The sequence below is a fragment of the Marmota marmota genome, unplaced genomic scaffold (genome assembly GCF_001458135.2).
Source record: "Marmota marmota marmota unplaced genomic scaffold, marMar, whole genome shotgun sequence".
Classification (NCBI taxonomy): domain Eukaryota; kingdom Metazoa; phylum Chordata; class Mammalia; order Rodentia; family Sciuridae; genus Marmota; species Marmota marmota.
The window spans coordinates 31107822-31134531 of record NW_025999853.1 but is presented as its reverse complement, the minus strand read 5'-3'; the positions used below and the strand labels follow the sequence as shown (position 1 = coordinate 31134531).

The following is a 26710-nucleotide window of genomic DNA, read 5'->3' as shown; positions in this document are numbered from 1 at the left end:
TTTGGTTCACTCATCTGAGCTTAGAACAAATTTTTTCATTAGAGATGCCATTGAGGACTAGAATTGTTGCATTTCCCTTGAATTGGGGCTTCCAATTTTAAATACAAATTAAACTGTCATTTTCAAAGTGGTAGATATTCCATTTTATAGATGGATCTCATTGTTACCAGAGCAGCTGTCATCAGGTGACCAATTAGGGTGCTTGTTGGGGGCAACTGATGTGTCTTCTGCCTCATCTAGAGTCTTGTAGCTTTCTAAATTTGTTTTTGTGGGGGAGAATAACAAACTAAGTCATACCAAAAGTACAGTACTTTTATTTGGAAGGACTGAAACTGTTTACATGTACAGAAACTTGTGCCAGAAAAAAATGTACTCTGATGTGACCAATAAGTGTATTAAGCACTTAGGAAGAAGGAGCTGACCATATTCCATTCAAAAGATCGTTCACCTCAGGGCCATAAGTTCCTTGAGATCAGGGATGCCTGTTATCAGCTGGTGTCTGATCCTAACCCACTATCTGACTGTTGTTGTTCAACTTGAGCAATGTTCTCAGTAATATTGAGGGGCTTTTTCAATAACCGGTGAAACTTTACATAATGACTTATTACAACTTTGAAAGCTTAGTTACCGATTTATGGGATATGAGTATAATTTGGCTGTGATGCCTGTCACAACCCTGTGAAGGAGAAAAGACAACTTTTCCACTGTTTTTAAAGAGGAACAAAAGGTACATCGTATTCTTACAGCTGCCATTAAGATTTACCTACAAGAAGGAAGAATCTAAGACTCTCACTGACATCACACGTGTTGTCAAAAGAATAAGCTTTCCAACTCCCTTCTATTGTTTAGAATTGCCTGTTAATTATAGGAAAAAGTGAATTCCATTTGGCTTTGGCAAAGTAGAAAGGCATCAAATTTGTTTCATAAAGTAAAATTTTCTGATTTTAATAAATTGGCTTTTAATTGTATTTACATTTTAGTTAATTCCCCTATTCAGTCTACTTCTACTTATGAACTATTGGAACAGCTCTATTTCCCTTGCAGAACTTAAGCAGATGAGCTACAAAGCATATGAAAATAGTTGGAAAATTCCTGGGTGGTTGGTACAGTGATGTCACTTTTAATAGGCTTTGTACTTTTGGATATAAGCATTCTCTTCCAAGTGGAACATAAGAAATATAGCCACATAAAGCAATATTGTATTGACATTTTAATTTAAGTATATTTATACATACTCTAAATTTTACCCATTGTAAGATAAAATTCAATGATTTATAATTAATCTATAGTGTACCATGATCACTACAGTAAGGTTTTAGAAAATTTTCACCTAGTCCCAAATCCCTACCAGTATTTTGCAGTCAATCTCAATCCTGCCAATCACTGCTATTTTCTGTTCCTATAAATTTGTATTTCCTAGATATTTTATGCAACATAATCACATGAATTTGTCTAGATAACTAAAAAATGACACTTAATAAAATGGGGTATAAAAGATACCCAAGGAAACACTTTTTAAATAGAAAATATTAAGGGAAAGAAACCAGAACTGGTAGTGAGGGTGAATGGTTGTGATCACCTAGGACTAATAGGCACCACCACTGTTCATGGTTCCAAGAGACTAAGTACCACAGTGGCTTCTTGGAATGACTGGGTCCTTGTATTCCCATTGGTTTTCCTGTGAAAAATAATTAAACCTCTGTGGGAGAAAAATGCACTGCATGTTTACTTGTAGCATTGACATTTATATATTCTAGTTATACATATCAACTTATAAAGAGCAAAATACTAAGTTTACACCTTGCATTGCATAGATTATTTTGATAAAAACGTATTCGCAAGAAGTCTTTAGGCTATATACTGTTTACCTAATTACCATAATAATAATAATAATAATAATAATAATAATAATAATAATAATAATTCTTGAAGCATCCTTTTCAAAAATTGGATCTCATATAATTTGATTTAACTACATCTTGTGTGTGTCTTACACAAGGTTGCACTATCCTGCACGTTGTTTCTTTTGCTAACAGGCACCCGGGTATTAATACCAGTGTTGGCTAATGTCTGTGACTGTCATGCCAGAGAGATGCTGTGGAGAATGCTGCTGACAGAGATATTAGCATGAGGATGAGGGTGGCACAGAGAAAAGAGAATGTCTTCCCAGGGCAGCTTTTCCCTCATTCCTTTGATTATGTCTGTATTACAACTCGTTTGATTCCTTGGTCTGTGGTAGAGGGCTGTAAGCTAACTTTGATTTGATTTCCATCTCTTCTTGTTACTAGATGATGACCTTGGACAGGCTATTCAGTCTCCGTAGGCCTGCAATTTCATTGCCTGTAAAATGGGATATTGATACTTACCTATACTGGATTGTTCTAGGAAGCAGAGAAAATATACATGAATTACCTAACATTGTGCTTTAAATGTGGTAGGTGCTTTAGAAGAGATTGCTGCTATTGTTATTATAGTCCATGTTATTATGTAGATTCTTAATGGTTCAGAGGACTGGTACATACAGAAATGCAAAGAAGGAACAGTCATCATATTAAGGCTGGAACAAATAAGCTTAGCAGTACAATGAAACTCCAATTTGGGAAAAATGTTAACTTTGCACTAAAGTTTCAAATAATTCATAGGTTTCATCAGGTACACATTTCCTATACTTAAAAATGGAATTTAAGAAGTTCACATGGAAACAGTCTCTGGCATGAATATGGCCTGTACATTTTCATTTGAGTGCTCAGATGTGAGTGGTAAAAGCTGTGCTGTATTCTGGGATCTTCCAATATTTGTCATTCTTTTTCCACCTAAGAACTCAGAAAACATTCAGTGGCAGAAGAATCAAGACTTGGGTTTTTTGCTTTCCTGGAAATAATGCTTCATTTTTGATGGTTAGTATGCAGCATTTTAAACACTACACATGAAACTCTAAATTTATTATTGAGAGGTGCTAAGATCTTGCAGTTTCAACATAAAATCAAGTTAAAATTGTATTGCACTGCAATAGTTGAAGTTGAAATACCATTAGGTATTTAGACCTAAAGTGAATAATTTTTTTTGATTTCTATGTATCATTCATTATGAAAGCTAGTAATTTATCATTAATAGCTGCTTTAAAGGTTGGTCTTTGTGTTAATTTTTTTACTGCAAGTATAGAAAACTGTAAGATAATGACTACTTCATGAGTTCTCATCTTTAAAATTCTAATCTCCCTTCAATATATATTTCCTTTCCTAATTACACATCTAGATTTCTGAACTTAAGTACAGATTCATCCATGGTAATAATATTAAGAATCCCCCTTGTCCAGAATTATTGCCTTTTATTAAATATTATAAGTCATTTAATTAGTTCTCAGATCTGCCATTTAAAATACCATGAAAGATATCTTTGCAGCTAAGCCACTTTATGTGGTAAAAAAATGATTCTCAGTTTGTATGAATTTAACATATATGCATGTCATAAGTATTAAAATTAATGAAGGCAACATGTGTTCCCCTCAAGCAGGAGCAAACATTGCGCTGTTACCACCTGAAAAAGAGTGTGCAGTTGTTGCTTACCTTACCTTAGGGCAGAGAATGTGAATGGTAATTTCCTTCTGGGTTGGGTGGCTTTCCTTAACAAAACCTAAAGTTGCTTTATTATTGAAAAGAATAGGGCCAATATTTAATCACAACTCACGATATAGGATGGATGGAATGTGGTATTTTCTCTTTTCTTTCATAAAAATGGCTAAAATCATTGAACCTACACTTGATATAAAGTAGTAAGGATGTATGTTACATGCTTTGGCTCAAATGTGCAAACATTCTGAGAAGATTAAAATGAAAATACAGTGTGACTGATTCAGAATCAGCTCCCTGTAAGACTTTGGTGGCCCCAGCCTCCTGTATGTTCATCTGATCTGCCTGCTTTGTGCTTACTGTCTTCGATGTGTCATGCTCTCCCTTGTTCTAGGATGAGGTTCCTATACTTTCACTTTGCAATATGGTAACCTCTAGCCCCATGTGATTATTTGAATTAAATAAAATGAAATAAAACTATACTTTTATATTCTTGGTCATACTAGCCACATTTAAATTCCTCAGCTGTGTGGGACCAATGACTGCCTATTGGACAAAACAAAACACAACCTTTTCATAATGGGAATTTTTGTTGTACAGGCTGCTCTAGCATGTTGTATCTTTGTTAGAACTTGGACTGCAGAGTAGTCTCTTTTCCTGATGTTGCTCAAGTTTAGATACTGGTCTTCAATAACTGTTTTATTGTTTTACCTCTGCCCTCCATGTAATGTCTTTGCTGCCATAGAACTTGCAGTGGATCTGTCAAGAAAATGAGTCTCCCCACTGGCCAGAAGGATCAAATCTTCATTAATTCACTCTCTCCTAAGACAGATTAACTTTCCACTGAAGGACACTTAATATTATTTTTTTAACTTAATATTTTGAATCTGTAGCTGTCAGACAATAAAACCTAGGCATCTCATATTTCTATATTTATAATTGAGACAAGACAAAGATGGGAGAAATGAAGTTTACTATTAGAGTGGTGTTAAGGACAATATTTTATCTTAATTCTTCATCAGCCGCAGTCCTAATAAATTACTTAATATACTCAACAGCGTACATGAAATATGAACCTGGTGGGTGACCACATACTACCTATGATCTGATACAAGGACTGATTTTTGATAATCACTGTGTTAGAATGTTGAATGCTTCAGAAATGAGAATAATTTTATTTTGGTTTAAAAGTATTCTAATGAGTTGTATAGCTAACTGCCGGCTCTCTTCACAAGGAGAATTATTTTCTGAAGTATTTATAGAAATGAACAGTTCATATAATACATTTAGTGCTGAATTTTGCCTTTATGATACATTTGCTTTTGGACTATGAGTCTAAAGATTTTTCTCGTTTCTTCTGAATGATCCCATCTACTTTCTTCCATCAGTCAACACCATGTAGGTTAAGTTTTCTTGAGTTGTCTCTTGTTAAAATGCTTAGCTCAGAAGGATTTTTTCATGAAGAAGAAACTGAGGATACTATGGAATACATAGCACTAAGACATAATAGAATATCTCTGAGAAGGGCTGTACAGATTTTATTTATTTGTCGCTGTGTAGCTGGGATTGAACTAGATCTAGCTCTTCAAGCTGGAGTCTGCTACTTTATTCATTAAACCTCAATATGCTATTGCTGCTACATTTAGTGTCCTTTGAAAGGAGACGTTTTAGCAATTTATAGACTCTCAAGCAATTTACAGGCACATAGAAGGAAGATTACTTGAAAATATTAAGATTAAAGTATTTTATTAAAAATGACCATCACAGAAAGATGATAGGAGAGTTAAAATGTTATCCTCTTTGAAAACTATCCTTGAAAAAGCAACATTTTAGGTGCTATAGTTTAGATATGATTTGTTCTACAAAAATCCATGGTTGCACTTGGTCCCTAGTGTGGCAGTGTTGAGGTGTGGTAGAAACTGTAGCAGGTGGGTCCCACTGAAAGATAATTAGGTCATGGACATTCTATTTTCATGAAGAGATGAATGGCTATTTTGTGGGAGCGGATCAGATCTCTTGTGACTGGATTACTTTTAGGAGAGTGGGTTATTCTACAGCAGTGCCACCCATGCCTTGGTCCCTTCTGCATGGGACTGGTTCCCTTTCCACTTCTCTGCCTTGTTGTGACACAGCCAGGGGACTCTTATGGGGATGCTGGTATCATTCTTTTGGATCTTCTAGCTACCAGAATGATGAGCCAAACAAATGTCTTTACTTTGCAAAGTACCTGGTCTCAGATTGTTGTAAAATGAAGACAAAAAATGAGTACAACTTTGGGGTCCAGAAAACAGTGATAGGGAATAAAATAACAGGCTTGCATTTAAAATCAGGTTCATAGTTTATCAGGCAGTTAAGTTTCCTCTTACTTTTAGAAATAGTACTATAAGTTACTTAGAATGTATCAACTATATTAAAATATATTTCCCAGCCATATTCCCTAAGTTCCTTTAAGTCATTTTGGATGAAAATGTCAATGTTTCGCTACAAAGAAAATACCACTTGCATAGGGAGAGTACTTATTAAACACCACATTGACAAGGTTAAGTCAGTAACCAGGATAATAGCTTCTTGAGTAAACATTGTTTTCTAGACTGTGAAGGGAAAGAAAGGAAAACAAAAATCTCCTAGGCACCAAAAAGGTGTGCATAAACCCAGGGTATCTTTTCTTTCCAAAAATGTGAGTTGCTATCAGTTCTAGATTTTCCTACAAGTCATTCCAGGATACTATCTTGAAACTCATTATATACTGCAAAAGAAATGATGCTTTCAAAGGATGATATATTGTTAAACAAGAACAGGATAGCTGCAATGAACAGGAAAGTGTAACATTAAATGGACCAGCTAAAATTCACTATCTAAAAAAATTAAATTTGGATATGGAATGAAAATACTATCATTCAATTATATACGGTGTTTTAATATATTGTAAGTTAAACTTAAATATTCTATTCTGATAAAATCTGACAGTTTTAATATGGGAAGTGTGGTTGTAATACTAAGCATTTGGTTACTAATGATTTCCTAAAAACATTTAATTCAGGAATGATTGGAATTGCTTCTCTGAAATTTCTTTTAAAATTGATCATTCCCACATATTTGCCCATGTTCACATTACTGGAATCTCACAACAACCAAGTGATGATATTTTAATCTATTCTGCATCTTAGGAAATTAAAGCTTGGAGAGTAATTCACTTAGAGTTCACATGTTTTAATCAATGCATTTTTTTTAAACTGCAAGTTAAAAAAGCTGTCCAATCTAGCATAAGTAAAAGATATTATAATGCAGTCTCGTAGACACTGAAGGCTTGAAAATGAAGTACATTTGTACCATATGGTGCCTGGCCTTGCAGACTGTGGGCTGGTTGTTGGAAGTTATTTACTTGGCATAAAGATTAACCATTCATTTGTCAGAAACATGGCTGCGCTTTAGGAGGGGAATGAAGATGAGGTCACTTCCAAATAAAGGAGTGTGGATAGGACTGGCATCTCAAAATATAGTTGCTACAGAGCAGGACCAGAATCCATATCCAGGTCTTCTAATTCCAAATCAAAGCCTCCTTCCACTGTACATATGTTAAAATTTAAGCGATTGCTTACTCATTTTGGATATTTGAAATAATTCCATATGTTATAGAATTTTAAATTTTGATCACCCCTCTAAAGAAAATAGAAGTTCTAAATACTTGAATTAATATTTTAGGTGTGAAAGTTTGAATATGGTTGATTTTTGTTCTTTGACCTTCTCTCTTCCTATAAATAACATCCATTAAAAACCTGGTGGGAAGGTTAAATTAAAAAAAGATTCCCCAGGACAAAGAAGAGAATAAGTCATACTTTTTTTTTCTGCCATGATTGTGTCTGGCTGTGAAGCAAGTATGAAGGTGATCATATATCTACTAACCTCTAGGCTTTAAAGCTCTGGTGAAGGCACCTTATCATATTTGAGACTGTCAGTCAATATAGTCTTCGGCATGCTTCAATAACCACCTGCAAATGTTATAAGCTTAAAAAAATAAAAGTTTATTTTTTCGCTACTAGGACATTTCTATTAAAATTTGGATTCAATTCTGCCACATCTTCTTCAATTGATTCCCACACTGACAAGTGGTTAGATATTGCTAGTTTTGTGGCAGAGAGATCAGAGACAATGTGTTGGCTCTTAAAACCAGAGGTGTCATATATCACTTCTGCCCACTTTTCATTGGCCAAATCCAACTACAAAGCTATGGCTATGTCAAACTGGCTGGGATGTATAATCATCCTGCAGAGCATGAGCTGTCATAGAGTGTTCCACAGAGAATGGATGAACAACAATCCAACACAGCAAAACCACTTTCTAATCTTGTTTCCTAGAGTCAGATGCACATAGACCTGCATTTTTCCATTTTGCTGTATTAGTCAAAAGTGTGTTTTTGTGTACATAGTATATGGGTATGTGTGTTGAAATTCCACATTCCCACATGCACAAATATGCATTTAGCAGTTATCTTCTATAGGTAATTCTATATTAGCTGTTATACTAGAGTTCATTCAGGTTTTGTAACAGACTATGATATTAATATATTCATATGAGGTAAGGTAAATCAGGTACTACCTACCAATCACGTCACACTTTAGAGGTACTGTGTGCACTAGGGAAGGACTCTGGCTTGGGACTAAGCTGGATGTCATTGAATCTGAGCCTTGCCACTTTCTTTTCATGTGGCCTTGGTCAGGTGACATAACTTTCTGTGTCAGTTTTCTTCTTGGTGTAATGCATGTAATAATATCTACCTTAGAGGTTTTGTGAGAATTAATGCATGTGAAGTGTGGTGCATGGGAACTATTCAACATACTAGAGGTTAACTATCATTTAAACCCAAACATGCCAATTCCTTCCACCTGGTGGCTTATATCGGTCTTGAGAAATGAAACAGTAATAATGATTTAGGCCTGGTGGTATGGCTGCAGGTGTGAAATTTGAGAGTAGAAGGTGCTCATGCTATGGCTAGTCACTGATGCTCACAGTTCTTCCACATGAAGGCATAAAGTAATACAAGTGGTTTAAGGTGTAGTATAACACTTTGAAAACTTGTTTCCATAATGGTGTGATGAAGAAGACTACAAACGAAGGATGAACACTCATTGTCAGCATAAGATACCTGTCAAGATTGTGGCACAGCTGAACCTGTTTTTCTGATGTCAAAGCTCATCTGCAAGGGACTGCTGATTGTTAAGATATTACTCTCTGAAGCTCATTGTTTCACAGTAAACCAATAGGAGGGTATTTTAATGTGGTCTCATTGGGGAACATTTTCTTAGTTTTTAAAAACCACCGCATTGGTGTCTTCTTTATCTATGATGAGACCTCTAGGAACCTCTTGGCTTCAGAATAGTCATTATGGTGGCTTACCTTTGAAGAGGATCTTCTAAGTGTCAGGTTTATCACGTTTTTACTCATTTAGCCCAACAGTCCTGAAGGGCTGTTTATAGAAAAGAAACTGAGACATGGAGAGAGGATAAGAAACCTGTTCTAGAACGTATCTAGATCTGGTATGTGATTGTAACTGAAATGAGATTCATGCTATGATTGTACTGACTCCAGAGCCTGTGTTTAATCCTTCTAATGGAGCATGAGAGTTATTTTTGATCCTTCAGAAACCCTAAGAAAAGTAACAAATTTATTGTTGATGCATATATTATTAAAATATATTATTTTGTTTGGTTTGAAATTACAACAGTCTTTTGCAATGCAGAGTTTGAGGGAAAAAGTAACAAACTTGTGGACTTTTGTGGGTAACTGTGAAATGAGACCAATGTTTAAAGCAGGAGTTAAGACTGAATTTGGTTTATGGAAGTGTTTTTTTTTAATGCCATTATACATGTGCTCTTTTTTTGCATTACAATTCTTTTTTTATGGGGTATAATTTCTCATTTTTCTGATTGTACAGGTTGCAGAATCACATTGGTCATACAGTCACCTATATACATACAGCAATAATAATACACATATATACCACAATTTTTCATATCTCTGTATATAAGGTATGTTGACACCCAATTCAAGTCTTCATACATGTACTTTGTATAATGATGACCATCACATTCCACCATCCTTGCTAATCCCCTTCCCCCTCCTTTTCCCTCCCACCTCTCTTCCCTATCTAGAATTAATCTAATCCTTAAACATTGTGAATTTTTTTTTAAATAAGCAACTTGAAAGTTTGGTATCTTGGTTCCATCTTGTGTTATTTCCTCTGCATTAAGTATGTGGCTTCTGGGCTAGCCGCAGGCTCTGAGTTAGGTTCAAGTCTGATTCTGTTAGTATCTCATTTAAAATCCAACATTTCTTTGTCCTACTTTCTGTACTCATTGTGTGTGTGTGTGTGTGTGTGTGTGTGTGTTTGTTTCGTACTAGGAACTGAAGGGACACTTAACTAATGAGCCACGATGTCTCAGCTTTTTAAAATTTTGATACAGTGCCTCACTGAGTTGTTGAGGCCACCTTGAACTTGTGATCCTCCTGCCTCAGCCTCCTGAGTCACTGTGATGCATTTTAAGACAACATAGCTTTAAGTAATGTAAGTGAATATCTGGTACTTGAGGGGTTAGGATGTTGTATTCACTGTGTCTCTTTTGCATTTGATGTGAGGAGCCAGTTATTGTCATCACCAGTTAATCCATTCACTAGTGGTTGAGCTTGGGTTATGTAAAAAGGCACCCTACAAAAGGAGACTAGAATTTTAATAGTGGAAAGTGGATAACTAATTCTTAATTCTTTGAAGGAAATGCTCCTGCTGGACTTTGTTCAACACCAAAGTATTTTAGTAGAATGTAAATACAGTATTAAAATTCATAAACACAAATGAAATGTTTACCATTGCACTGTTCTTGATATGTGCTTTGATTTTTATGAATAAGGCAAGAGACTTTGACAGGGTTTATTGCTTTCATCACCAAGCATTTGAATATCGTTGCCCAATGCACTTGTTATCTCTTACTAGAAAGAGGTAAAACTATAGATGTTAACATGTTTCACTGTCACATGTCTGGTACATAAAGAAGTTGCTTAAAAATTCTTTGATTTTTGCCATAAAATAATAAGAGCTTCAGGTGGCATCTGGTGTAAGCTTTGCCTTATTATAGAAATGTTACTAAATGGGCTTTTGGAAGATACATTTTCTGGAAAGAGATTGATAATTGAATGAATGTAGCTACAACAGAGATTACATTGGGCCCATAGCATGTTCCAATATGATCCTACAATTGAGTCATGGCAGGTGGTACAGGGATGACACTTAGGGTGTAGTTGATAGTGTGGACTTGAGGGCACAGACTGGACTGCATTGCCTGAGACTGAATCCTGTTTCACAACTGCAGTAATGCTAGTCTTTGGTTCCGTTTCTTCAACTATAAAATTGGTATAATAACATCACCTTTCCTCATACAGCTGTGGTGAAGTTAGCATGAACTAATGTATGGGCCTTGCTTAGAACTATGCCATGGTCACTCATATTAAGCAGAACTGAGTATTAGCCTTTATCGTGAACATTATTCTCATTGCTGACACCCTTGATTCTTCAATATCAGAAAATAAAATATAAAATTGTAATCGGCCATACAATAGAAAAATAAGTTTTAAACTTCTCATACTGAAGGATATTTTGAGAAATACTATCTCTGCAGTGCTTGAGAAGGGGCTTGCCTTTAACAAATCCTTGTTGTTCTTGATGAGCTCCTTTCCCCACTGAGGTCAAGACTATCTGTGGAAGCATTCACCTGTGGAAGTAATCCGAATGCTTACAAATGGGTTGAGTCCTCATTATTTTGTTGTGTTATAATTAGCTTTTCAGAAGTAATATCCAGCTGGGTGTGGTAGCACATGACAATAATCCCAGCAGCTTGGGAGGCTGAGGAGGAGGATTGCAGGTTCAAAACCAGCCTCAGCAACTTAGTAAGACCCTGTCAAAAAAAAAAAAGGTGTTTGCGGGGGTGGCGCTGGCAATATGGCTCAGTGGTTAAACAACCTTGAGTTCAATCCCTGGTACCAAATAAACAAATCAACATAAACACCAAACAACAACAACAAAACCATTCAGTGGCAAAATACTCTATAGTCATTGAGATAAATGAATGAAAAATGAGTGTAAAGGGCTTTACCTCGCACACATAACCTGAGGCTTCAATAGTTGTTCCACATTGACAGGGTTTGTGTCATTACTAAGAAAAAGAGAGGTCATCTGAAAAGAGAACCATTATAAAATTTCTGCAAGTGCTACCTTTTTAGTGGTAAGCATTGTCTAAATTTTACAACAGGTCTCTTACTGCAATCACTATATCTGGAGTTGATTGCATTTTCTTACAGACTTTTAGATTTGGATGTTAAGTAAAAGGAAGGAGTATACAGTCAGCTCTGAAGATGGGCAATAGTTCTTGCAAATACGTGTAAACTCCACAGCCTCCTGTATCACTGTAATGGTCCTCAGGCTACAGCAATGTGCTATAACTATAAATCTGTTTTTTTTTCTTGTTTCAGGAGGCAAGAGGTGAGATGCTATTAAATCAGGTAGAAATAAAGAATAAGAAGTTTTCTGACTTGTGTATTTAATGGGGGAAGTAAAGCATTTCAGGCAGAAGTTATTTTTCCCTGATTCTTTCATAGGTATCAAAGTCTAAGAGGACTGTGAAAAAGCTAGGAGCTCCAATTTCACCACCTCCTCCAGCTCCTTGTAGACTCCTTATAGAAACCAGGAGCTCATTAAAATTACATATATTATTTTTTGCACATCCCATCTGCTCCTTTTGGGTGGAGGAGGTAAGAAAAGCCAAGAAAACCATGAAAATAACCACTATTAGCTCAAATCTTATTTTAAGTGTAATACACTTAAACTTAGAATCTTCTTTTGAAATTTATTCTTTTAGTTAGCATTTATAAATCCTGTAAATTTATAATGGGCTGTGCACATTTCTTTCAAGTAATATTCTTTTTCTTTTTGCAATGCTGGGGATCAAACACAGGGCCTTGCATATGCTAGGCAAGCATGCTACTACTGAGCCACACCCCCAGCCCCTCAAGTGAATTTTTTTTTTAAATCTCTTTTAAGTTTTTGTGGGAGGTTGTTAATTGTGTAAACTTTGACAACTTTGGAATGCTCTCTCAAGGTAAAAGGTGGCGGTTTTACTTAGTGTTTGTGTTACAATTATTTGTACTTAATTACCTATGAACTTACACCTTAATCTTTTATACTCTTATTTCTTCTCATATCCAGCAAGGTATTTGGAAGAAATCTTGTTGATGTCCCATAGGGCAAATAATGTTCTTTGACTTTTTTTTTTTTTTTTTTACATTACCTGCAATTCAGAGCGGAACTGGGCCCTTAGCAGGTGTTTAGTAAATACTTGCTGATTTATCCATTATACTTTCCTGCATTTCCACAGGAAAATGGAAATTACTCTTACTTTTTAGTTAATTGCTAGAGAACTGATTATTTCCTAATGTACCCCATAGTAAATGGGGGGGTGTATCTGTATCTGTCATTTGGGTATAACCCTTTCCTTGGAATTATTGGCCCTTTCTATTTTAGAAAGGCTTGGACCATGTTCTTCAGGTGTAGTTTGGTGGTAGATGGTTTCAGCAGAGGTTTTTTTCAGCAGATGGTTTCAGTGTAAGGTGGTATCTAAGAGTACCTGCTTGTTCTGCTTCTGCCATGGTGACAGCTGTGTGGCCTTGGAGATTGTAGCAGTGCTTACCTGTTATTGACAGTTAAATGGATGTAAATATCTTAGAAAGGATCCTAACACATAGGGACTGTATCAGTGTGAGCTTTTATTAATAGCTTTTTGACTGAGTTTGTGATGGACCTTCACTTTCAGAACTGTGGAACTATTTGGAATTTGATAAGCTGTCTGGAAATGCAGCTGCTTATTTTATTTAGAGTAGTTTGGAGCCTTTTGCACTGGGTTTATTTCCCTTGACCTTGGACTCCTTTCTTCATCAGAGCCATTTTCCTTATTCTACTCTCAGAAAAGACAATAATCTTTATGTCTAGAGGAGACAGGCTGAATTACAGACAAAATACTCGTGATTTTCATCAGATTTTTCTTAGCACTATATTGAAAATACATAGTCTCTAATGGATTGATATGACCCTTGATAATACTAATGTGTGGCCAATTTAGACTTCAAGATTATGTATTTTTCTGATGAGAAGAGACTTTGGGGTTTTTTCTTTGTGGCTAAAACTGTTTAAGAGAACTCTAACTTGCTCTTTGTTAAGCACTTCTAGACTATTAGATGTCTGTTCAATTTTGGATATTGAGGAATTTTAGAAAAGTTCTGGCTTTACCAAACATGAAAACATTGAAGCAAGCACTACAGAACAGTCATGAGTCATTACCTTCTAAGAGTCTGCAAATAACTAAATTTTCATAAAACTTATCTGTTGGGTTAAAAAAAATTTACTTTTTGGGGCTGGGGATGTGGATCAAGCGGTAGCGCACTGGCCTGGCATGCGTGCGGCCCGGGTTCGATCCTCAGCACCACATATAAACAAAGATGTTGTGTCAGCCGAAAACTGAAAAATAAATATTAAAATTCTCTTTCTCTCTCTCTCAAAAAAAAATTTACTTTTATTCTTCCTTGGATCTAAACAAATGACATAGTTCTGGTATTTTGGGGATGTATTTATTCAGATCCATTATGAGAACTGGAGTTTATCAGTTCTTTCCCTTTAACTCTAGGGAAATTGGCCTAACTTCACAACTCATCTACAATTCCAAGTTATCAATTAGCTGTCAAGATGGCTGCTTTTGAAATGAAATAGCCTCTGAAATCCAACTGTAAATCTCCATAGACATCATTCTAACCACATCTGAATCATGGTTCACTGTTGTAAAGTGCTGAATTAAATCAACCAGATACTATTTCTGACTCGACTCCTCACTGTCAAAATGAAAGTTCTAGTGGATCAATTAGGGAATGTATTGATTTTTTTTAAAAGGCTCTCATCCTAGATAGAACTTATAAACCACAAGAGTATCTCTCTATATTTATGTACTTGACTAGTAGCTTAGATGGTCCCTCCCCAGCCCTTGCCTGTGCAGTGCCAGAGTACAATATGCAATGAACTATGGTCTGTTTTTTAAATGCCCTACCCATGAGTATTCATTGCTTAATGCAAGCAGGAAATGCAGGTTCCATATTTAGCGTGTGTGTTTTCTTTTTTGAAAGATTCACTTCAACATTAGAGACTGCAAAAGTTTTTTAAACAAATCTGCCTCGCTTACAATACTCTCTTGGTTATTGTCTATTTTGAGTAAATCAACTCAATGAGAATTTTAGCTTACATATAATTAAAATTAGAAAAAAGAATCTTTGCTCAATTTTCAAAAAATTCCTTCAAAAGTATTAACAATTCAATCAGATTTGTAAAAATTTAAATAGTTAAATGTAAATACTTACTGCATAAAATGCAGAACACCATTGGCTTAGATTCTATATCATTTTATTTCTATTTCAAATACACTTAACCAGTTGCTTCTTTATAGGTACATTCTGGCTTTACATATGTGACTGTTTTTATATTGAACTATCATCTGTGTTATACAGATGAATATTTAATCACTTTGCCAGAGTTTACTAACGTTTTCAATAAATGTTATCACAAATATTTTTGTCACTGCTAATTTGGAATTGCATATAGATTTTGAGTAAAAGAGGTTAATGTCATGGGATTGTTTTGACTAAGGTATAGTCTACAAAAATTGATTACCAGCCTTATTCATTGGTCTTTGAATGACCTGGCTTTAAACAAATATTAAGTCCATCTCCAAATAATAAAGATACACCAGTAATATAGATTGTATAAATGATTCTGCATGGAAACCATTGTTATTGCTGACTTGGGGGCTTTTATAAATATAAACAGGTTTGCCACTGCCAAAGGAGGGAAAAAAATGGAAGGATAGAAATGTGCTGTTTGTGGGGTAAGATGGAAAAGGAGCAGGCTGAGTTGGTTCTAACTCTCATACCCAATCCTTTTTGGTTTTCACATTACTTCCTTCAACTATGTCTTATTACTATTTCCTGAGTTTTTAGAATTAGTCTGAGGTTTCCTACCTGCCACCCCCCAAAAAAAATCCAAACTTTGAGGTGGTGATAGGAATAGTCAAAATAATTTGAACGGCCAAGGTGTGAAGAATTGATGACTGTAGGAAGATAGGCTTTTGTTTTGCAATGGTTGCACGATTAAACAAAGAATTAGGGGCTGGGGATATAGCTCAGTTGGTAGAGTGCTTGCCTCATATGCACAAGGCCCTGGGTTCAATCCCCAGTACCACACACACACACACACACACACAGATTTAAACCAATATTTATTAAATGCCAAAGTGTCATGGAATAACTTTTGTCTGCATGGAATGAACCTGAAGAGTTGAAGGAGGAGTGAACATGTAAATCACAGTACAAGAGCTAAATGATGACTGACCGAAATATCAGAAGGTGCTTCATGGTTTATTGATAATACCTTAGATTTGTATTCTACAGTTGCCAAAGCAGTCCATGGATACTGTATCATTTTGCCTCTCACAGACTAGACATTATTATTCTTATTAAACAATGAAAAAATTAGGCTGTTGATTAGGAGATCTGAGTGAGTTCATAATTACTAACTATAGTACCAGGGGTAAAATCATAAACTTTAAATAACATAGTTTATTTTTTTAACTGACATGTCCAGAAAAACAATTAGGATTTAGAATATAAAATATAAGGTGGAATCTTAAGATGTGAATAGGGCATTCTGGAATAACATGAGAACAAAATGCAAGCAATATTTTAGGCTCTAAGGAGCATTCAAACTTCACTGGATGAGAAGGTTTGTGTGTGAGGTTTGTAGCTAGAAGGTTCCTAGACAGGTTGGTTGGGGGTAGATCAGTGATTTTTAATCTAGGGTCTGTGAAGATCCCCCTGCCTGGGAGACATTTGGCAATGTCTACTGATCTTTTTGTTATAACGGGGGCCTGTAGGTTGCTGCTCCTGGTATCTAGTTGATATTGACTATATGTTGTACCATGCACAGGATTATCCTGGACAATAAAAGATTATCTGGAGTTAGTACTTGTCCCCAGGGCAAGTTGGCTTCAGGGAGCCACTGAGCATTTTGTTTTAAGGAGGAAGTGTCTGTGCCTACTGGAAGTAGGTCAGAGATGGTTATCTGTGAACTGGATCTAGTTTTACAAATTCTTTGAACATAAATATCCAAACTGTTACCTTATCTATGTAGGAAACCACAAAATCACGGAGTGGTTAGTTTTGTTTTGTTTTGTTTTTGAGCATCTCATAGGAAGGAGGTGGATCTTGAAAGGGACTGAAACCTTTATAGGCAGATCCTTTGTAGATGTGTGAGATAATGAGAATTCGGCTGCCAGAAAGGTGGAATTGTACAGTAGATGAAACTTTCTTTCACTAAATGACTTGGGAGGCCTCCTGTTGAGCTCAGTAGAGCTTGAAAGGCCACAATCAGGCTGCCCATGCCTATAAATCACCAAGATGGTTTCCAGCAAGGGCACTCGGTGCTGAAGTGATCGATGCTCCCCAAAGCATCAATGGGACATTCATCACGGTGATGAGATGTGAATGCTGCCAGGGGTCATGCGAATCTTGGATTTATCTGACTACTCTCAATTTTGAACAGCTTCAACCAGTGAGTTTTCACACACCCAGCCCCATTTTTAACTTTCAGCTGCATGAGATACAGGATAAAATTTAGAAGCCAGCATCTGCTACTTTGGTAATCATCTCCTTCAAATTGCTTTTCCAGCTTCTTCTCACTTACATAATGCTTATTTCCCTTCTCCCTTTGAGCTCCATGCATTATAAAGCTGGTTCCTCTCTTTTGTGCTGTCACAGGTATTTCCCCAGAAGATATTCTCATGTGAGAAAAATTATGCATTAGCAACACGAGTGCCATTTGTTTTAATGGAGTGTAGTGAGAAATGAAAGATAAATGCCAGGTGATTCCAGGCTAGTATTCAATGGTGTGTTCGCTACCAGGATTAATGGATGTCTTATTGTGTACTCTTTGGGAGGAGTATGATTAACATGATGAAAACCTCTCTCAATCCAAGACCTGTAGGTTTTCAGTTATCTGAGACAGGCTACTGTTTACTCTAGGCAAAAGTGCACATTTTCTATAGCTGTAAACTATCTTCAGGGCCAAGAAAATATCAGACCTTATAGATTGCTTCAAACTAATCCAATCCTGGAAAAAGGTCAGTCTACAAAACTTATTATTTTTCAAAATCATATGGCATTCTATATCCTGAGGCATATTCATTAGCTCCAGGGCTAGGGAGCTCATCATCTTTTATTAATATTCTTGGTTTTCTGTGGCTCTCTTTTAAGCTTGGCCAGATTCATCCTCTGGACCAATACCAATTTTCAGGGACATGTAAACCTATTTTTAGTTTTCTCTATTCACCCCTAAAGTCTTTAAAAGAAAAGAATATGACCATAATTCAGGAAGACATTTAAACTTTTTCATTTGGAGCTTCATTCGAAAAAAGCACAAAAGCAGTTGTGAAAGATAACTTAGAAAATCATGAACTATGGTGGGATTTGGTGGGTTTTTTTTTTTCCTCTACCAACTGAGAAGAAATATATTCTAAATGCCAAATATTAAATGAGATAATGTGCAGTTAAATCTCATTTTAGTTGTTTGAAAGAGGATGCTTCCTGAATTTTATTATTTTTTCTTATTAAATACATAGGCATAGTTTCTCAATATGCTTTAACTACCAATATATACTGGTGATTGAATGCTTTTCTTGACAGTATGGCCATTACATGTTCCTCCTTTTCTTGATGTACGATATACATTTTAATATACATACCCAGGGTTTTATGGTTAGGTTTAAGTTTTATTTTGTCTGCTGTCTATTTTTATTTTCTAATTTTCTAGTTCAATAAATTTAAGTTAATGGTTTAGATAAAAAGCAATTGTAGCCATTCAGAGATTTATAGGCCTATAATTACCTGGCAGACTTAAGAAGGAAGATATGTATATTTCACAGCCAGTTTTGAGAAGATGATTCCTACTTTGAATATGCTTGGAAAGGTTACAACTTGATTTGAAAAGTGAAGTTTTCTAATAGCAAACCTAATCTAAAAAATAAAGTGAAATGGGCCTAGGAAAAGTCATAGAAATTTTGAAGAGGCCTGAAATCATTTGGATGATATTTGTAAAAATATTGTTGAAGAGTCATTTCTGAATATTGTGGCACTAGGCATGATGAGAAAATGAGTAGAATTTCGCACGGTACTGAGGTCCTATTAAATAATGTTTAATGTGCTTGGTTACTGAAATTTGCTTTTTTCTTTTTTTGGTACCAGGGATTGAATCCAGGGGCTTTTTACCACTAATCCACATCCCCAACCATTTTTTAAATATTTTATTTAGAGACAGGGTCTCATTAGGTTACTTAGGGCCTCACTAAGTTTCTGAGGCTGGCTTTGAACCTCGATCCTCTTGCGCCACCGGGATTGCAGGTGTGAGTCACCGTGCCTGGTTTGAATTTCTTAATTCCAGTCAACTTTGGAAATTTTTATGCAATATAGCATAGAAAATAGTTAAAAATAGTCTCTATGATAATGTCTAGAAAAAGTTAGGCTTTGACCCTTTTACTTGAATATTGTCTCCTGTTATAAAATAATATTTGTTGTGCTTGATATTTGCTTACAGGGCCTTCTTTAGAAAAGTGACTAGTTCAAAAAGTGTGCATTGTGTATTTTCCTTTTGACTCTAGACTGTGAGTTCTAAGATCCAGAATCCTATGAGACATCAATATACTTCAACAGTGTTAGCCTGTGTTGTTTAAACTATAGTAGGATGAGCCAGGGCTTTTAGAGAATGTGGTTATCTAAGCAGTCCTCAATGTGTCTTGTAAGAGACGTTAAACAAAAACAAAATTTTAAGCAATTTGTGTCTGTTGAGACATAACTGTTACAAGGCTCTAAATTGTCAACATCTCATATTTATAACATTCTATCTTCAATAAATGATAAACTCCTCTGTCTGATCACTTGCTAAGTGATGTTTGAATGTTCAGTAAAACACAAGTCAGTTTGAAGATCTTTGTCCTTAGACTGCTTGATTTACTTTTGACACATACTCAGTGTTTTCCACTGAGGGAAGGCAGTCTTTCCCCCATGTATTCAGTTTGTGTAAAGGAATTGTGAAGTTATAAATCCTATTGATGGCAATATCACAGGCATCAGAAAAGTGGAGCTTTGACCATGACTAATGAATATAATCATTTATATAAATTCCAACACTGTGCCAGCACATAGTAGATACTTTAATTTTGCTCTGAGCTCATACTTGTAATGCCATTTCCCCTGCAGCCAGCCCCCATCACTTTACACATAGATTGGTGTATTAGTTTTCTACTACTGCCATTAAAAATCATCACAAATTTCTTGACTTAACACCCATTTCTTATCTCATGGTTCTGAAGGCAGAAATGCAGGTTATAATGGCTCAGGTGGGTTCTCTACTTAACCATTTAAGGTTCTAAGTCTTTTCTAGAGATTCTGAGGATGAAACCGTTTCAAGCTCATGCTGTTCTTTGCAGTTGTGGGACAGAGGTCTCTGTTCCTTTGCTGGCTGTCAGTCCTGGACAGTCTTTGCAAACCCTGGCGCATCTGTTTACATTCCTTCATTTCCTTCTCAAGAGTCTTTCCCCATCTACCCTCAATAGCAGTGGGTCAAATCACTCTCACACTTAAGTCTTTCAACCCACCTCCCCCACTTTTTTTTCCTTCCACATCTCTGATTCCAACCAGAGAAAGTTTTCTATTTTTAGGTCTTCTATAGTTAGATTTGATCCACCTGGAAAATCCAGGAAAATGTCCCAGTTATAGGACTTTCAACCTTAACCATATCTTCCAAGTCGTCTTTGCCATGTAACAATTCAGAGAGATGAGGGGATGGCCATCTTTCAGTTGTAGTTCTGCCTCTTACGACAACAATAAAGGCAACTAAAAAACTACTCCATCTTCTCTTCAGGTTTGTGACTTTGATCTTTCCTCTCACTCAGGGGCTGTGTTGGGCCATGAAATCAAGACTTTTCAGGCCGTTGTTGACACCATGAGTGTTTGAACCTACCTCTGCCTTCCTTCTCTTTTCCTTCTTTCTTTCAAGTTATTTCATTTTTGTTCAAAGCTTTTCATTTAGTCTATTATATATCTGTCTCATTTGTGTTTTTTCTCCCTAGTTCCCATGTAACTCAAGTGGCCTTTGGCAGGTAACATAATTTTTTTTTTTTCACATTTCATTTGATTTGTTATTCCTAAAGTATGTTTCATTTCAGGGATATGAATGTGTTTGATTATGGTATAAGGTGCTGACCTACATGACAAAGAAGGTGTGTACCACATCTCCTTTCTAAAATCTGAAAAATTCTGAGTTCTGAAACAGTCTGACCTCAAATATTTTTGGTAGTGACAACTTCCTGGGTTCCATAGTCCTACATCCCTGTGATATGCCACATAGTTTTTATGAGCTTCTTTCCCTCTCTAAGGTGTACTAGGTATCAACTACTTGTGTAAAATAAAAATGAATCATACTTGATTGTATTTTGTACAAAGTTGTTTTTAAAACTGCCTACCTATTCTGCCAATGGCACACATCATTTTGAGAACAGATATCATGGAACTGGGCCAGAAAAATACTCCAAGAATGTATTGCCAAAAGTATTAGGAGGCAAAATGTGCATTATTCATGGAGGGAGGAGGCATCTTTTTTTTTTCAGGGATATGCTTGGTTTTCAGTTAACAAGAAATTCTGGGCATTGTTCCAGAATTTAAATTTACAGTATTGATAGCAACACATGAATCTGAAAGTTGGAAGACTACGTTAACCGTGTTGGATTCCCTTAAGATGCACTGGACCTCTCTCATGCCAGACAAAAAATTGTGAGGGGAAAATTTATAGTGTATATTCAGTGCCCTAGTTAATTTACTAATTTGCTTAATTGATACTAAAAACAATGCTTTTCTTCAGCTTTCTTTTATCTTAATGTAGCTGTTCCTTGCCTTACCTAGTTAATCTCTTCACTTGATTTTTAAAAGGCTCAAGAAAACTTACTCAAAAATAAGCTCATGGCTGACTCATAAATGGGTAATTTGAAGAGAAATAATGGTACTTATTTTCTGGCAGTGTTATCTAATTAATATTTAAACCAAGAATCTCCTGTGTTGGAGGAGCTTGAGTATATGGTCATAGAGTTAAATGCCTCCCAGAATAAGGGGCCTTTGTGTGAAAATTCCCTGCCCCAAACCTTAATCCTCCTGGATTTTGATCAGATAAGCCCCAGGTAGTTATGTTAGCAACAAGCCTGAGGCACTTACATTTCTATCAGGAGTTATTTGGATCTGGCCCAAGAAGGCTGCTTGGGTACTCTGAAGTGTGTGCTGCAGATGAACACAGGCCCTGAACCTGTGGCTGTGTATTATTTATGCTTATCCCTGTATTCCCCAAAGTACCAAGGGATGGTGGCACATGGTGGTGTTCCCATTGTCACTATCCTTTTTTAATGTACTCTCATTGATCTCCTGGCAGAAATAACCTTATTTAGATACCAAGTTCACATTTAAATTAAAATATTCATACCGTGTGGTAAATGATTATTGCCTAAAAATTTATCCGTTTTGATTTTCTTATAAAGTTCTGTAACAGAAGTTCAAATGGTTTAGTATTCTGATTTTTCTCTTCTCAGCTATTTTTTCTCTTTCATAGGAAGCAAATTATATTTACAAATAGAAATAAACATTTGTGTAGTATTATCTTCTTTTTGGGTGGGGAACACTCATGGGAATGGAAATTTCATGAGTCCGTTACCTAATAATATTTCCAAGTCTTGAATCAAAATTATCTCCTCTTTAAATGTTTATTTTTTTCACCTTCTGTTTAATAATAGTAAGCTTATCAGTTCCTTTTTCAAAATTTTTATCTTTTAATCTTGAAGATAAGTATGGGGGGGTGAGAAATACACTTCTGGTTTTCTATAATTTCATTAGTCTTCAGATGGCCTGTTGCTTTTTAGCCTATTTTTAAGACTAATGTTATTACACTTTTGACTATATTCTTCAGTTCTTTAGAATGAAAGTTCTCAAGGTTTGGCTGGGGGACTCTTGGATACCCCCCAAATCTTTCTGGTGTCTATAAATTCTATGAATCTGTATATTTCAGTGAAAATGGTGCATCACAACAGAATCTAACTAAATGTTAAAAACCCATACAGAAAAAGATTTATAAAAATGTAGAACAAGGGCTGGGATTGTGGCTCAGCAGTGGAGCCCTCGCCTAGCACGGGCAGGGCCCGGGTTCGATCCTCAGCACCACATAAAAAATAAATAAATAAAGGCATTGTGTTGTGTCCATCTACACCTAAAAAGTAAATTAAAAAAAAAATGTAGAACATCGTCACTCTATTAATCTTTGAAAAATTTTTACTGTTACATACTTAGCATTGCTGCAGCCTGTACATGTTAAAATCTAGCTTAAATGAATGATGATATTTAAAAATGGGCTGCAATTTTAATTCTTTGTGAGTAGATATGGATAAACATAACCCACATAACCCAGTGATCACTGACATCCTCAGTATGTTTTGAGGCTTACAGGAATTCTGAGATGAAAAATTGAGACCTGCCTTTTCTATGACCTCCTAAACTTACAGTTCCCTGCGTGCTTTTCTTTAAAGTAAAGGGGCTTTGTTAGGGTTTTCATTTTAATATCTGATATAAGTGAAAAAACAACATTGGCATAAGTGGTGGTGATTGTGGGTGGGGAGGTTGTTGCAGAGTGTTTTGTCTGAAATGAAGTCATCATTGAGTACAGAAAGAGAATGAACAACGGCAGCTTGCCACCAGACTTCACCAAATCTCAATATTTTATTTGCTCCACATTTTCTTCAAACCAGAATGCTATCTTATTCTCAAGGGGAATTATGTTCTGAGTTTAATGTTTATCATTCTTATATGTATTTTATTCTCTTTATGTAGACATGGATTATAACATCATAAAATGTTTATCATTCTTATATATATTTTATTCTCTTTATGTAGACATGGATTATAACCTCATAAAGTGTTTTGGAGTGTTTTGAAGTTAAAAGCTAGACTAAGTTCTTTCCATTCATTGTGGAGTTTCGGGGATATATCCCTGTTACCACATGTAACTTTATTTTTACTGGCGCATGATGCCCTTTTGTACAATCATATCTTGGTGGATTCTTTGACCTAATGGTAGACCAAAGTAGTGCTATACCTTTATAAAAGTGCTGCAACAATATTTTGGTGGGGAGGGGATACCAGGAATTGAACTCAGGGGCACTCATGAGCCACATCCCCAGTCCTATTTTGTATTTTATTTAGAGACAGGGTTTCACCAAGTTGCTTAGTGCTTTGCTTTTGCCGAGATTGGCTTTGAACTTGAGATTCTCCTGCCTCAGCCTCCCAAACTTCTGGGATTTCAGGTGTGCACCATTGGCTGCAACAATTTTTGAAAAAGTTATCTTGTATACATGAGATTTCCTCTAGACCCTCTTAAGGGTGGAATTTGTAGATAAAGGATATTAATTAGTTTCCTATGATAGCTATAAAAATTTTTCACACACTTGTTTAAAAAAATCAGATTGTTCTCTCAATTCTAAAGATCAGAAGTCTGGTTTCATTGGGCTAAAATAAGTGTATGGACAGGGCTATATTCCTTTTCAATTCTGGAAAGGAAAATATTGTTTTTGACTTGAGCAGAAAAGGCTTCTAAAGGTCATCTGCATGCCTTGGCTTGTGATGACTTCTTCATTATTAAATCCAGAAGTGTAGCATTTCAAATCTCCCTTTGGCCTGACCTTCCTACCTCTTTGCTCTTACAAGGACCTTTGTGATTACATTGGGCCCACCTGAATAATCTTCCCACCTCAAATCCATAACTTAACAAAAAGGGACTTTGCAGATTTTATTATGTAATGTGATTTGTTTGTAGATTTTGGGTATTATGAAACCATGAGTATGAATATCTTTGGCTTTACTAGATGTCCACACATGACTTTCCAAAGTGGTTTTACCAAGTTTTGCTTCCACTAGCAGTACAAGAATTGGTCAACTTCCTTATCAACATTTGGTATTTTCAGACTTCAGTATGTTTCCCCTTTGAGAAATAAAAGGTTTTGCTTATTAATAATGATGAGCATCTTTTCGTTGTTGTTGGTGTGTGTGTGTGTGTATTTGCTCTTTTGCATAAATTTTCTTATGTTGTATATTACCATTATGCAAACATAGTTGGATTGTTTTAATTAAGACTATTTGCTCATATTCCCTCTCACACAGCTTTGTGAGATCTTCTTGCAGGTCATTTCTGGGAATTATATTTTACTAGACAGAAACACTTACTGCATTACCTACAAACTGACAGTTATCAAAATGTAAAGTAAAACCAATATCAGGCTTAATATTAATTGAAGTTTATCCAGAGACATTACCAGCAAACTACTTATGTATCTAATACTGTTCTTCATGAGTATATCCTTGGCAATTAAAAATATGAACATATTTAAAACCATTGTGCTTATTCATGATCGCCCCAAGAACATAAGTACCATCTGCATCATTTCTATGGCAGTTCTCATAATCTCTCTCTTTTTTTTTTTTCAAATTTGGTTCTTTTTAGTCATACAAGATGGTATAATTCATTTTGACATAGTTATAAAAGCATAGAATATATCTTGTTCTAATTCAGTCCCCAATATCATAGTCTCTCACCTGATTTCCCTTCTTTTAGTATCATATACCATCTGCCTAATTCATATGCAGCCCAGAAGCCAGACAGATCTCTCTCCAGAATTCCTTGAGGAAAATATTCCTACAGATGCTTCTAACAGATTTCATAACCTTTTTTTAATCCATGGACCTTTTAGAATTTAAAGATGGTTATGTTTCCTTTCACCATGTGTATGTATATTTCTCCCAAACACATACAATATAATCATACCTCTAGAGTGTGAACATGCCACATATAGTCTGTCTTCCAAATTAAAACATAGGAGTTGCAGAATAAAGATGAACCTGATTAATTTACAAATCAAACTGTGGTGCCCTTTATGATCTGACTCCTTGCCAGATTAATCTCCCACTACTATATCCCTCGTAAAGATTCTACTACTTGAAATTCTTCAAATATGCTGTGCCCTTAACAGTTCAAGTTAACACAGATTCTGGCAGCAGGAATCTTACATCTATTTCTCTATCTGATAAGCATTTTAATATATAGAATACTGTCCATGCCTTTGCCAGATGCTTTAGATAGCTTTCAATAATTTTATTTTCTCCTTTTATCAGCTTAGAATAGATTGATCATGTCAGCAACCCTGGACAATGAAAGACTATTAATTCTTCAGCATGTAAAAACACACACACACATACACACACAGAACAAAACAAAACAAACAGACAAACAAAAAAAACCTGGTATCATTACTTGGCTGTCTTAAAAATCCTGTTTCTCGATGCCTTGAAATGTTCTACAAGTTACCTCTTTTTAGGAGGGAAAAGTGAGAGCCAGTGTAGTTACAATGAAGATGGGTTCTAAATGCAGATAAGATAATCAGCAACTTCACAGTTGCAAGTTGGACAAAATGCATTGAAGTTTATTTTAATGAAGATGTTTTAGTCCATTTTGGGTTGCTATCACAGAATATTATGGACTGGATGATTTGTTAAGAAAAGATTAGTTTATGGATCTAGGGGCTAAGAAATCCAAGAGCATGGTATTGGTGTCTGTTCAGCTTCTGTTAAGGCCTTCTTGTTGCTTTGTGACATTGCGCCAAGCAAGAGAGAGCCAAGGAAGATGAACCTACTCACCCATGAGAATTAACTTGCTTTCATGAGGGCAATATTACTTCCTTCATGTGGTGTAGCCCTCATGGCCTATATATCTCCCATTAGGTTCCACCTTCCAACACTGCTGCATGGGAATTATGGTTTCAACACCCAAACTTTTGTGGGACACATAGCAAAGGATATTAGATTAATGTAACCAAAGTACACCATTATGTTCTTATCAGTTATAACCTGACCTAAGCTCCAGCACCCTTTTT

The 26710-nt window shown here is 35.8% G+C and overlaps 1 long non-coding RNA gene and 1 other non-coding gene across 3 annotated transcripts in view; both read left to right on the top strand.

Annotated features, from left to right (window-relative positions):
• LOC125617231 overlaps positions 1 to 26710 on the top strand; it is a 221953-nt gene that overhangs the window by 79003 nt on the left and 116240 nt on the right. The gene's annotated exons all lie outside the window — the stretch shown is intronic.
• Positions 15819 to 15892, top strand: Trnam-cau. The gene has a single exon. It is a non-coding gene; the product is annotated as a tRNA-Met (tRNA).